Source organism: Rattus norvegicus, chromosome 9, assembly GCF_021556685.1.
Source record: "Rattus norvegicus strain SHRSP/BbbUtx chromosome 9, alternate assembly SHRSP_T2T, whole genome shotgun sequence".
Taxonomy (NCBI): domain Eukaryota; kingdom Metazoa; phylum Chordata; class Mammalia; order Rodentia; family Muridae; genus Rattus; species Rattus norvegicus.
The window spans coordinates 52,484,447-52,497,163 of NC_141542.1; positions in this window are offsets into that span (position 1 = coordinate 52,484,447).

Here is a 12,717-nt window from a genome sequence, read left to right on the forward strand (position 1 = left end):
GTCTCTGTGTCTCTGTGCCTCTGTGCCCCTCTCTCTCTCTCTCTCTCTCTCTCTCTCTCTCTCTCTCTCTCTGTGCGTGCGTGTGTTCCATGAAGCTTGTAGAGGTCAGAGGTAAACCTTGGGTATCAATCTTTGACTCCCACCTTGTTTGTTTGAGACAGTTTCTTTCTTTCTGGTGTTCTAGCCATCTGGCCTGCGAGTTTACAGAGACTATCCTGCCTCTGCCTCTTATATTCCCATAGAATGCTGGGATTACAGATGCAAGCTTCCACATCTGGCTTGCTGTGAGTTCTAGGGATCTGAGCTTAGACAGCAAGCACCTTACCGGGGGGGCCATCTTCTAAGCCCCCATCTTTTCAGAAGGGTTTACAATGAATCCCCATCATCCCTCCAGGCTGCTGACTGCACTGCTATTGCTCTAGCATCTGTTACTGCATGCAAATATGTCAAGTGAGAGAATAATAGAAATATGATGCCTTCTCTCTATATTTAGGGAGAAAAAATGGAAAGGGCTCTTTAATAGCATGTGCACAGCTATGGCCAATGCTCAAAGAGGAGCCTGCCCTGAATACAATATATTGCTAATTTATATACACCGTAGACTTATAACATTTTACGTATTCTGCCGCCTTTAAATCCATTTTAGGAACCAGCCTCATGCTACACTTTGAACAGTTTAAACAGAGACAAGAGACTCTGAGTCTGGCTACTTAGGAAGATCAGAGATCTATACAGCAAAGATATTGTCAGAATAGCTTTAACAATACTAGTGCTGTTGCTGGTTTTTCTTAAAAGGCTGTTACCCAGGGTCATTTTGCCTACCTGACAGTTTCCCAAGAAGAGAACTTGGGACTTTCTGGCAAGCTAGGCCTTAGCATTGGTTGTGAGTGTGTGATGTCCCCTTGAACTGCCTGTTAGAGATATCTTCTTTGATATGGGGGTGGGCCTAATGGCTGGCCAATCCTGGTGAATAAACATTTACATCATAGCATCATAAATTTCTCTACCTTTAACAGGCCTGGTTAGTAGACAGCTTAGCCTTGGGATATATTGGAGCCAGTTCTTCCTTAGCTAAATTCCACTTGTGTGACTTAATGTCTCCTAAGCGATTCTATTAGCAAAGTCTTTGTAACATCAGTTTTATTACTTTGAGTTTCTTTGACATCAAGAGCAGTTCTGTAAGTCTGATGTCAGAGAAAGCACAGGAAAGTGGTCCTTTCAATGTCCTCTTCTGCTTTACCTGACTGGGGACCCTTGGATCCATCTTCCCTGTGCCATTTTGGATTCTCTCTGGTTCCTCTGGATTGTAATAAAATATGCAAGACATAAAACTGACCGTTTTAATAATTCTGAAGCATACTTTTCATTGGCATCAAGAACCGATGCTACTGTTGGCATGCTTACCTGAAGATCCCAAGAAACAAGAATTCTCACACAACAAATCCCAGCATTTGGCTCCTTATCACTGGGTTTGGCTCTTATAGGTTTACTAGGACAGTTCTAGAAGACAGAATGTTTTCCTACCTTGGAAAAAGAAAAGAGGAAGAAGAGGAAGAAGAGGAAGAGGAGGAAGAGGAGGAGGATGGAGATGAATAGGATGAAGTGGGGGAGGAAGAGGAAGAGGAGGAGGAGGAGCAGGAAGAGGAAGAGGAGGAGGAGGAGGAGCAGGAAGAGGAAGAGGAGGAGGAGGAGGAAAAGTGGTAGAAAAGAATTTTAGGGGTGGAAGCTGTAGGCCCAGCAGACAGGAGAGAGAAGAGATCTCCAGCTTCATGCTTCAGACTCCAGGTGTTGGTAGGATGGCACAGAGTGGCTAGATGCCTCAGCTTGTTTGTGGTTGAAGAGCTTCCTTGTACATTGTTCCTTCAGTACAGAAAGTACAATGGTTTCAGGGGTGTGTTGTAGCTTGAATGTGAACTGCCCCCCATGAATTTATGTGTGCTTTTAAAAAAATGTTTTATTTATTTACATTCCAAATGTTGCCCCCTTCATGGTTCTTCCTCCAAGAGTTCTTTACCCCCTCTTCCTTCCCCTTTGACTCTGAGAGGGTGCTCTTCCACCCACCCCCCACCTCCACTTCAACCCACCCCCCACAGCACTCTCCTTCCCTGGGGCATCAAATCTCTACAGGAGTAAGCACATCCTCTCCCACCAAGGTCAGACAAGGCAGTCCTCTGGTACATATGTGCTAGGTGAGCCATGGATCAGCCCATGTATGCTCTTTGGTTGCTGGCTTAGTCTCTGGGAGCTCTGAGGGGTCCAGGTTAGTTGATACTATGGGGTTATAATTCACTTCAACTCCTTAAATCCTTCCTCTAACCCTTTCATTGGGATTCCCAACTTCAGTCCAATGGTTGGGTATAAATATCTATATCTGTCTCAGTCAGCTGTTGGTAGAGCCTCTGAGGGGACAGTTATGCTAGACTCCTGTCTGCAAGCTCAACATGGCATTAGTAATAGTGTCAGGGCTCCTGTGTTTGAATGCTTGGTTCCCATATGGTGGTGCTGTTTGGAAGGTTGTGATGACTTTTTAGCTGAAGCCTCCCTGGAGGAAGTAGTCAACGGGAGGAAATGGTCAAAGGGAGGAAGTAGTCAACAGGAGGAAGTGGCTTCACTTCCTCTTCATTCTCTACTTCCTGTTTATGGAAGGAAGCAATATGATCTTTTGTTCTTCTACTCCTGTGACCATGCTTTGCTTACCTGATGCCATGTTTTCCTATGATGAAATGATTCCCTCAAACTACAGACCAGAATAAATCCATCCTCCCCTAAAGTGCTTTGTCAGACTATTTTTATCACAATAAGAGAAAAAGGTAACTAAAACATGTTGGCTGGTCTCCTTGATTTACAGATATTAGGGTGTGTTAGAAACTCCTAAACCCCTTCATTTTTCTCCTTTGATTATCCTACATGGAAACACACAGTTAGTCACTGCATCACCTGCACATACTAGCAGGACTATGTCACCAGACTTCTTCTTGTGCTGCTTGCTGTACAAGCATGAGTGAAGTACATGCATTTTTGCATGTGGTCCTGGGACTAGAAAGGCACATACAGAGAACATGTAACTCATGCTTCTACCAGGTGGCTAAGGCACAGATTCACAACTGGTCAAAGTGCTGGGAATATGTGACAGAGGGAGTGTTCAGCCATAGATGGAGCTATATCAAGATCCTCCTATCTGAATCTGAGGGAACACTGAGGAAGGGGGGCGGGGCAGAAGAATACAAGAATCTGAGGATGGCGAGGAGAGCTATGAAATGTTGTCTTCTGGATAAGACATGGATATTGCCCACACACAGAATATTTGGGTACCTGCACAAGAGTAAACCAGTCAAAATCCCAGCACTCACTGGGTACTGGCTCTCAAGACCCTACCACTTAGCTGAGAAGTATGGGTTCTGGTGGCAGAGGATTGAGAGTTACTGTACACTGAGCGTGTGGGTGCCTGCACCCAGATGATTACTTTCGTATCTATGCACACTGACTTTACCAAGTGGACCCAGTGGGTTATTGGTTAAAAAAAAAAGGAAAGCATGAAATTGGGAGGAAGACATGCTGGGCTGGAAGGAGGAAGTGGGGGCTGGATATGATAAAAAATACATTGTATGTAGTTCAAAGGTTTCTTTGAAAGTCACATCAGTCTAAAAGGCAACTAAGTTTTAAAATAGCCTTATTATTCAATGTTATGACTACAAAATTGCTAAATTTCTGAGCCTAAAGGATCTGGTTTTACTGTACCAGTGTTCTTATTGGCAAGGCTCCAAAGTAAATTGATTGGAAGCCAGCCAATCTTCTCTCAGTGTGATTCACATCCACAGAGACTGGACTTAGAACATGTGTCTGCCCAGTTAAGAGAAATTACTGGAATAGGTGCTACTGGAGCCAGGACTTAGATACTCTCAGGCAGTCAAGACAGGAGCTAACCAGTCAGGTTTTCCACTGCTGATCTGGCAGCTTGACATTTGCTGACAGCCACTTTCCCAGAGCCACTGAAGACATCCTGGTTCCTAGGCAACTGTGAGGCAACCAAGAGATGGTGCATTGACTGTCAGCCCGTGGCTGTTCCTTGTATAGCCCCCCTCCCTTTCAAAACCAGACAGTGGGAGCTCATCTTGGGGTCCCTCCTGTTCTGTTGACTGTCATGACTGGTGCTCATGTCACTTTTATCTACATCCCAGGAGCTTTCCCTTGCTGCTAAATAAAAAGTCTTCACTTTTACACTTATCCACTGTCTGCAGGTTTCAGTAATAAGCCTGCTGAGTTGAAGCCAGTGGTTTTTTGGTAGGGGCTCTGGTGGCCTGCAATCGTCTAGTATCTTTGCATTAACACCAAGCCCTCCTTTACCTTTTGACCAGACTGAGTTACACTCAAGTAGATCACCTGGATCTCACTACATTCGTCCTTTATGTGTAGAACCCACACCCTACTATGTCCCCATTTGCAGACCCTGCCTCTCACTGGTACCCAGACAGCTTTGCTTCTGTCACATGATTTTCTGGATCTATAAAGTCTAGGAAAATAGATGCTTCTTCTTCGTCATCGCCACGTTCCTCACAGTCACTACCAAAGATTTGATAACCTTCTGTTTCCCAGACCTTCAGAAACCACAGCTCCTGCTTGCAGATGGCCCTGTAAGATTCTTTGACATGTGACACGAGATCCTTTAATAGGTGGTGATCAGGTGGGCAAGAGCTGGAGAGTAAGGCAATCGGAAAGAAAAAAGGAGTCGAGATCAGAGGGGTGCCTTTAATATTATCCTTTCTTTGTGTTGGGGACTCTCCAGGTCCTTTATCTTGGCTGTATTGAAGTGAGCAATGAATTGTTGAGATCCATAGGTACACTTCTGACTGCAGAGAATGTGTCCAACTGCCCTGTCCTCACTGTCCTAGTTTGCTTTCTGTTGCTGTGTTAAGGATCGTGGATGAAAGCAATGTGGGGAGGAAAGGGTTCCTTTGCTTCACAACTTACAGCCCGTTACCAAGAGAAGGCAAATCAGAAAGTCAAGGCAGGAATCTGGAGGCAGGAACTGAAGTAGGGACCACAGAGGAGCTCTGCTCACTGGCTTGCTCCTCCTGGATTTCTCAATTCACTTCCGTATACAACCCAGGAACACCTGCCCAGGTTAGTGCCGCCCATCCCAGGATAATGCCACCCATATTTCACTGGGCCCTTCCAAATCAATTATCAGTTAAGAAAATTCTTATAAATTGACTTGCAGGGCAATTGGATGGAGGACATATTTCTAGTTGAGGTTCTCTCTTCTTAGATGACTGTAACACATGGTCAAGTTGCTAAAACAAACAAACAACAAACAAACAAAAAAAAAGGACCAACTAATCAAAGTCTAACCAAGTTGCCAATTAACCATCCTTTCTCTATGTCTCCCACCCTCTTCTTCACATCTCTTGATAACCACTGTGGCATTCTTGACTTGCAGAGGATCAACTATTTTAAGATTCTACACCTTAGGTGGCTGAGTGAGTAAAGTGTTTACTTTACTTTCAACTTTGCACAGTTCTCTGGATTCCAAAGAGTCTGGGGACTGATGTCTAAGAGGAAAAGAGTGCAGCCTAGTTCTTGAGTATTGGACTAAATGTTTCTTTTCTTTTTTCCTTTTGCTTTTGTTTTCACCATCCCTCAGCCAATTAAATGTGATCGATACCAAGGAGGATCTTCTGTGCCACTCTATTTAAACCCTCACACCAATCTCCTCTGGGTACTTCATTCTTAATCAACATGGCAGCAGGTTTCTAGCTATCATGGACTGTCTGATTACCAGTCCTAGCATTTCACATCGGTTGACCACTCTGCTGTTTGGTTTTAAGTGTCAACATAACCTAGAATCTCTGGGAAGAGAGTTTTAATAAGAAAAAAATCTAGAACAGGATGGCCTGTGGGTATATCTGTTGGAGACTGATTACTGATTTATACAGGAAGATCCAGCCCATGGACAGCAGGAGATCCCAACCTGCATTAGGAGTGAAGAAAGCTGAGAGAAAGCAAGCAATGATGTGCATATTCCTGCTTTGCTATGGTCTATGGATGTAATGTCATTAGAGCTCCTACCTAACATCCCCCAAAAGTATGGGCTGTAACTTGGGATTGTAATGTTGGGGTTGGTCTGGTGTGGCTATGTATTCAAATACTAAATTCTTTACCCCAAGATAGGGCTTCCCCAAAAGGAGTGAATTCCCATGTACACCAGCCTTTGTCGTGTCAGCCTTGCTCCAAAAAAGCTATTGGTTAAATAATAATTTTTAAAAAATGGCTAGAGCCTCTTACTGGGGAGAATAAAGAGAGAGGGGTGGAGTTTGAATTACTAGGCTGGGGATCATGAGTAGAGACCATGAGGAGAAAGAGTTAGAGGAGGAGGGAGAGAGAGAAGACAGAAGGTCTCCATTAGATATGATGGAACAGAGCACATGCCTGAATGAAATGATTTCCCACCCCCCAGGACAGAATTCTAGAGCAGAAATAACCCAGGAAGACTCAAAAAGCAAGTATTTGGGGAACACAGTTTGGGAAGCAGCCAGTCTAGCATTAGAGAATTAGATTAGGGGACATCCTGCCGTAATTGCACTAAAGCTAAATAAATAAATCCATAGGACTCTGATTCCATTACTGGGGTGGTGGCAGGGCCATATTGATAATTAATAGAGTTTATTAAGTCATTTTCTTTTTTTTTTTTTCGGAGCTGGGGACCGAACCCAGGGCCTTGCGCTTCCTAGGTAAGCGCTCTACCACTGAGCTAAATCCCCAGCCCCTATTAAGTCATTTTCTATTGTTAGCTACAACTCACTCTTCCTCCTCCCCCCACCCCCACAAAGTCACCTTTTGTTGCAGCAATAAAAATGAAGGTAGGGCAGCCATTTATTCTCTCTCCATCTGAAGCGCTTCATCCCCATTTCCTCTCTGTCATGGACATGCCACTGCCACAGTTACTTACCAGGTGGGACATACCACTTCTCTCTTCCTCTGGTACCTGCTCCTTCCATTTGGGCATCATCATGGATGTCAACCAGCAGTCTTCCCAGCAGGCCACAGATGGCAGTAGGCAGCAGGCTCCCTGTGAGTGCTGTGGATCAGTCTGAATGACGTCAGCATCCGTCTTCTTTCACCAACACCCAGCTTAATAACACAGTCAGCTTCATGAAGAAATGGGGTGGAATGCTGCCCACCAGCATAGAGAAGAGCTGATTCTTACCCTTTGCTGGAGGTAGTTTCTATCTCCTCCTCCCTCTCCTTCTTCTCCCCCCACCCTCCCCCCACCCTTCTCCCTTTTCTCCTCTTCTTCCCCTCTCTTCTACCTCCCCTCTTCCTCCTGCTCTCTTCTTCCCCCTCCTCCCCCTCCTCCTCCTCTCTCCTCTTCCTCTCCTCTCTTCCTCCTTTCCCCATCCCCCCTCCACCTCCTCTCCCTCTGTTTCTCATGTGTATACCGTGTTTTTGTGTGTGCATAGCCATGCATATGGAAGCTTGAGGTTGTTGTCAGGAATCTTTCTCGATGTCCTCCATTTATTTACAGAGGTTGGGTTTTGTAATCAACCCCAGAGCTTGTTGGTATGGGTTTTCCTTAGAGCTGGCTTGCTTTAAGAAATCCCTTGGTTCTGCCTTCAGTCCAATTCCAGGTGGTCTACCATGCCAACCTGACATCTACATGGCTTCTGGGGATCTGAACTCCAGTCTGCAGTTGTAGGACAAATATCTCAACCATTGTCCCATCTCCTCTACCCCCAGATTCTGTTTTCTTGAGAACAGCTGCACAGATGCCAGCAGGCCAAAGCACAGTTCGGGAAGGGGCCTGGGAATGATGCTTCTGTTCCTTCACACACCCACAGAAAGAAATTATTTCTCAAGAAGAATGGGTCCTCTGGAACAAGGGTGCATGCCAGAGAAGACTGGGGTGGGAGAAACATCCTAGGTTCTGTTATTTAATACTGTGTGGAATGACTTATATTTTGATGTGTACTGGTTTATACCAGATACCGGGGGGGAGGTTCCCAAACTAGAGGCGACCCTTAAGAGCATGCACCCCACCCACAGAAATGTCATAAAGATCCCCCTAACTCTTGGAAATAGACCCTTTCAGAAGCAAAGCCTAAATGTTGAGGACTACTGGCAAGACAGGTGGGCCACCGCCATGTCACAACAGGGCCACGGTTTCTCTGGGTGCCAATTACCTAGAAACATGTTCGACCTTTCAAACACAGCATGGTATGAACTTTAAGGAAAACGTGGTGTGTTTTAGTTTAATTTGGTGACATTAGCCAGCCTTGGAACCATGTCCTCACAGCACATCTCTGCCTCCCTACACCCTCTCACCTTTCAGGGAGAGCAGAGGGAAAAGAACACCTTCTGCTCTCCCTGGAAGTCTGAAGCTATCACTGTAGACTCAACCCCTCTGACTGACTAATGACCCTTTGCTAATGACAGGTTGGTCTGACTCTGTCTCCTTGGAAATTCATTCTCCTCTAAACTTTAGAGTGGCATCTGATCTCTCTCTCTCTCTCTCTCTCTCTCTCTCTCTCTCTCTCTCTCTCTCTCTCTCTTTTGAGGGGGGGCAGGGTCTTCCACAACCTCGGACTTACTATGTAGTTGTAGATGACCTGTAACCTCTGATAATCTTGCTTCCACCTCCAACGTCAGGGTTACAGGCATACACCATCACCCTTTCTGCACTACAGGGGCTTGAACCCAGGGACTTTACCGATGGAGTGACATCCCCAGTTTTACCTTGTCTTCCCAGTGCTACACAGAGCACTGAGCTCTGCTGCATCCACATTGTTTAAGCTTCCTGTGTTTAAGTTGAATCAGCTTCCACAGAAAGGGTGGGAATCGGGGTGGGGCGGCCTATGCTTCCTGGAGCTACTAGTCAGAACCAGGTGGGGGGCCCAGCAGATTTGTGCTTTTAACCAATGAAGTTTAAGTTGAACGAACCACAGGAAGGAGATTTAGGATGGAAAGTTGGGGTGTTCCAAATTACGTGCCCATTAAGCAGCACCCCTGGGTGGACAGAACTACGAGCACTTGTAACCATCAGGGGCTGACTTTATGAGTAAGGTTCTATCCATCAGCGGCACCTGCGCAGTGTACGCTCCTCTCCGTGCTGTGGGCAAGCAGTGACTGACTGTACTTCCATGGCTCGTGCTTTTTATGGACACAGGCGGGTTTATACAGGGGAACGTGCAGTGTTCTGGGGTGTGTGTGGGGCCATTCAGCTGGGATTCCACCCGAATTCTTATGGTCAAAATTAAAGCGAGCAGCCACGGGGTGCCACACACCCTTTGAGCAGGTTCTGAGTCCAAGCTGCTGGAGATTGAGTGCTGAAGCAATGCCTGGTGACTTGCGGTCTTCTCGAGTTGCCTAGAACTATGTGGCAAAGAGAGTAGATGCCACGCCAGCTCCCAGGGATGCTGCTGCTCTGTGGTCACAAAGTCTCTCTGACATTAGCCCTAAGCATCTGATGCGATCTCTCTTCTCTCTGTGGCTGCACCATGAATCCCCATCACGTACTAAGACCCTTGAACAGGGTAAGGCCACCGTGCCTTGCTTTTGGCTGAAACCTAAGAAGGGCTGGTGCTCAAGCTGACTGCTCCACAATGGCCTCATTTTGAGTACACTCCCATCTTTGTGGTTACCCACTTCCGTCCCGGCAATCTGGTTTCAGTAGGCACTGCTGGGCGGGTGTGAATCACCGACTCGGACTCTGTGCTCCTTGCCAAGATTCACTGATGTTAGAGAGTGGGATGCTGGTTTAGCTGGAAGACACAGGGGGATACAGAGTGCGTTTGTGTTGGGGGATGTCCTGAGAAATGCTTCTCTCCTATGGAAAGAGAGATGTATGGTACTGGGCGTTGGAGGAGTAGATGCAAAGTCTTGGACAACCACAGACCTTGTACCCAGGAAGAATTTTCTCATGGGAACCACCCAACATGTGATGCGTAAGTGTACCAGGACCTGAGTTTTGAGCGGTGGTTTGGAGCTGCCAAGAGAACCAACAATTGATTCTAGACTTCTTCATATGAAGATATTTTGAAACAAATATTTTCCTTATATTTAAGCAAAACAAATCAGGGGTCTCTATTGCTTATAGCTGAGGCGTCTAAAGAGCTTACATTAGCTAAAGTCAAACTGATTCTTGTTACCTGTTGTGCCCGGCATCCCCGTTGAGTCTCTGGTGTCCTGGGAGAAATCATCTGTAAGCCAAATGTGTCTTTCTTTCTCACCAGATGCTTGCCTTTGCTTTCTCTCTCAAAGATATATTCTGTTTATTAATGTGTGCATATGTGTACATGCACGTATATAAATACATAGGAAGGTATGTATATGTACATGTATAGACTGCTTTGCATGACTCTGAACAGAAGACAGGAGAGGTCACCCAACCCTTGGAAATGGAGTTACAGGTGTTTGTGGGATACCTGACTTGTGTTGGAATCTGAACCCTGGACCTGTGATTATGTAGCAAGTGTCCCTAATTACTGGGCCACCTCTCCAGCCCTATGCTTTCCTTTCCTTCAATGTACAGGATCTGTAGGCACAGTAAATGCTGCCCAGCTTCTTGTGGGGTGGCCTATGGTTACCCTGGGCTGGGCTGGGGAGTACCTTGGGCCCAGCCTGAGAAGGATCCAGTCTGGCTTCTTGATGGCTATTAGCCCAGTTGGTTCCCTGTGTTAAATAGACAGCACTGGCTAGTCAGCCCATTAGGTATCGAGGCTGGCTTCTCAAGGACACTCTTACTATGGGGTTTTGTGAACTTAAGATGAAAACTTCAGCTTTATTAACAGAAAGCATCGGACACCTGGACCAAGTGTATTCTTCACAATATGGAAGAGGGAGGCCAGGAATTCATCTCATAACTATCCAGAGAGGATGGCTCCACGGTAACATTGCTCATGGCAGTGTTAGGGTGCATTAGCCGTCACACAAATGAACAGAGTGAAGCCAAAACCAAGCCAGAGATCCTTGTACTCCAGAAGCTGTATTTTGTTCCAGTCTGGTAATTATCACCAATTTTCCTCTCTCCTACATTTTCTTCTTTACTCTATTGAGACACAACCTTTGAGGGAATGGACTGCTTCGTTATGTCGTATGTAAAAAGAGCAAAGCAAGCATATTGTCTGGTCATTTATTAATTTATTTTACATTTAATTTATCCTACATTCACTTATTTCACATGTATTCTGGGTGTGGTATGTGTCAGCATTTGTATGTGTCTGTTGTGTTGTGCATGTGTGGTACATGTATGTGGTGCGTAAGTGTTTGTCTATGTGGTATATGTGCATGTGGTGTGTGTGTGTGCATTGTGTATATGTATTTATGGTGTGTGCATTTGCCTTTGTGTGTATTTATGTATATGTGTCTGGACATGCACAGGCCTTGGCACACTTGTGGAAGCCAGACCAGAACTTGTGACTCTTTCTCGATCATGTGACTCCCCTGGACACCCAACTCAGTTAGTCAGGCTTAACAGTAAGCCACCCACTGAGCTGTCTTGCTGTTCATGTTTAATATTTTAAAATTATTATGTAATTTTATATTACATAGATGTCTAAGAGTCAGGGCATTACTGCAGGTAATCTGTTTTCTTGAAAGGCAAGGGCATGTGGGGGAGAGCTAGTGGTCTGGGGAGGCAGCTGACCTGGAAAGGGGCTGCAAATGAGACATCTCTAAAGGGCTAAGGTGCCTGAACTCTGGCTGTAACCATATCCCCCTGTCAGTAGTGGGAAGTGCTAATTCACACTGTACTCACTCTATTCCTGATTGACTGAAGTTGTTCTGAGTGAGACTCAAACTGCATGGGTCTGTTTTATGCTTTTCCCATTTGAAAGTCTCAGCCAGCCCAGGCCAGGGTAAGTCCTCTTTTGGGGGATCCCAGGCCCACTTGTTCTCACATTGCTTCCTCTTACAACTGCTGTGCAGTCTTAGAGCATGTATTCAGTCACCATCTGCTTACCTATGTCTTCTCAACTGAGTTCATTCTTCTTAATTTCTTTAAAGCTATTTTGCTTTTACACTTTTCTGCTTCCTGCTGAAGGAATGAAGGAGTTTCCCCTCAGGCTGACTGCCTGTGGGCTTGAAGTAGGAGAAACTGAGTCTGTGGAGAGAGGAGACAAAGATCTCTTTCAGGCCTTGGCTGACTGTGGTAAGATCCCCTTTGCAGATCACCTCAGACCTAGTAGTTCTATGAGGAAGAGGAATGAAGCCATTGGGAAGAGGAATGGGGGGGGGCTGACTCTGCTCATGGGAGGTTCCCCCTCTTCCCTCTCTCTCTCTCTCTCTCTCTCTCTCTCTCTCTCTCTCTCACACACACACACACACATCTACCTATTGTCTGTCTATCTGTCTGTCTATCTATCTATCTATCTATCTATCTATCTATCTATCTATCTCTCTATCATCTATCTGTATATCATCTCTATTATCTATCATCTCTCTCTATATTATCTATCTATCTCTCTATCATCTATCTGTATATCATCTCTATTTATCTATCATCTCTCTCTATATATATAATCTATCTATCATCTATCTATATGTCATCTCTATCATCTCTCTCTATATATAATCTATCTTTCCTATCTATCTATCTATCTATCTATCTATCTATCTATCTATCTATCTATCTATCTATCTATCTATCCTTATCTATCTTTCTATTTTAAACGGGTACTTATGAATCCTGGGATGGCCTCAAGCTCAGATATGAACAGCATTGAA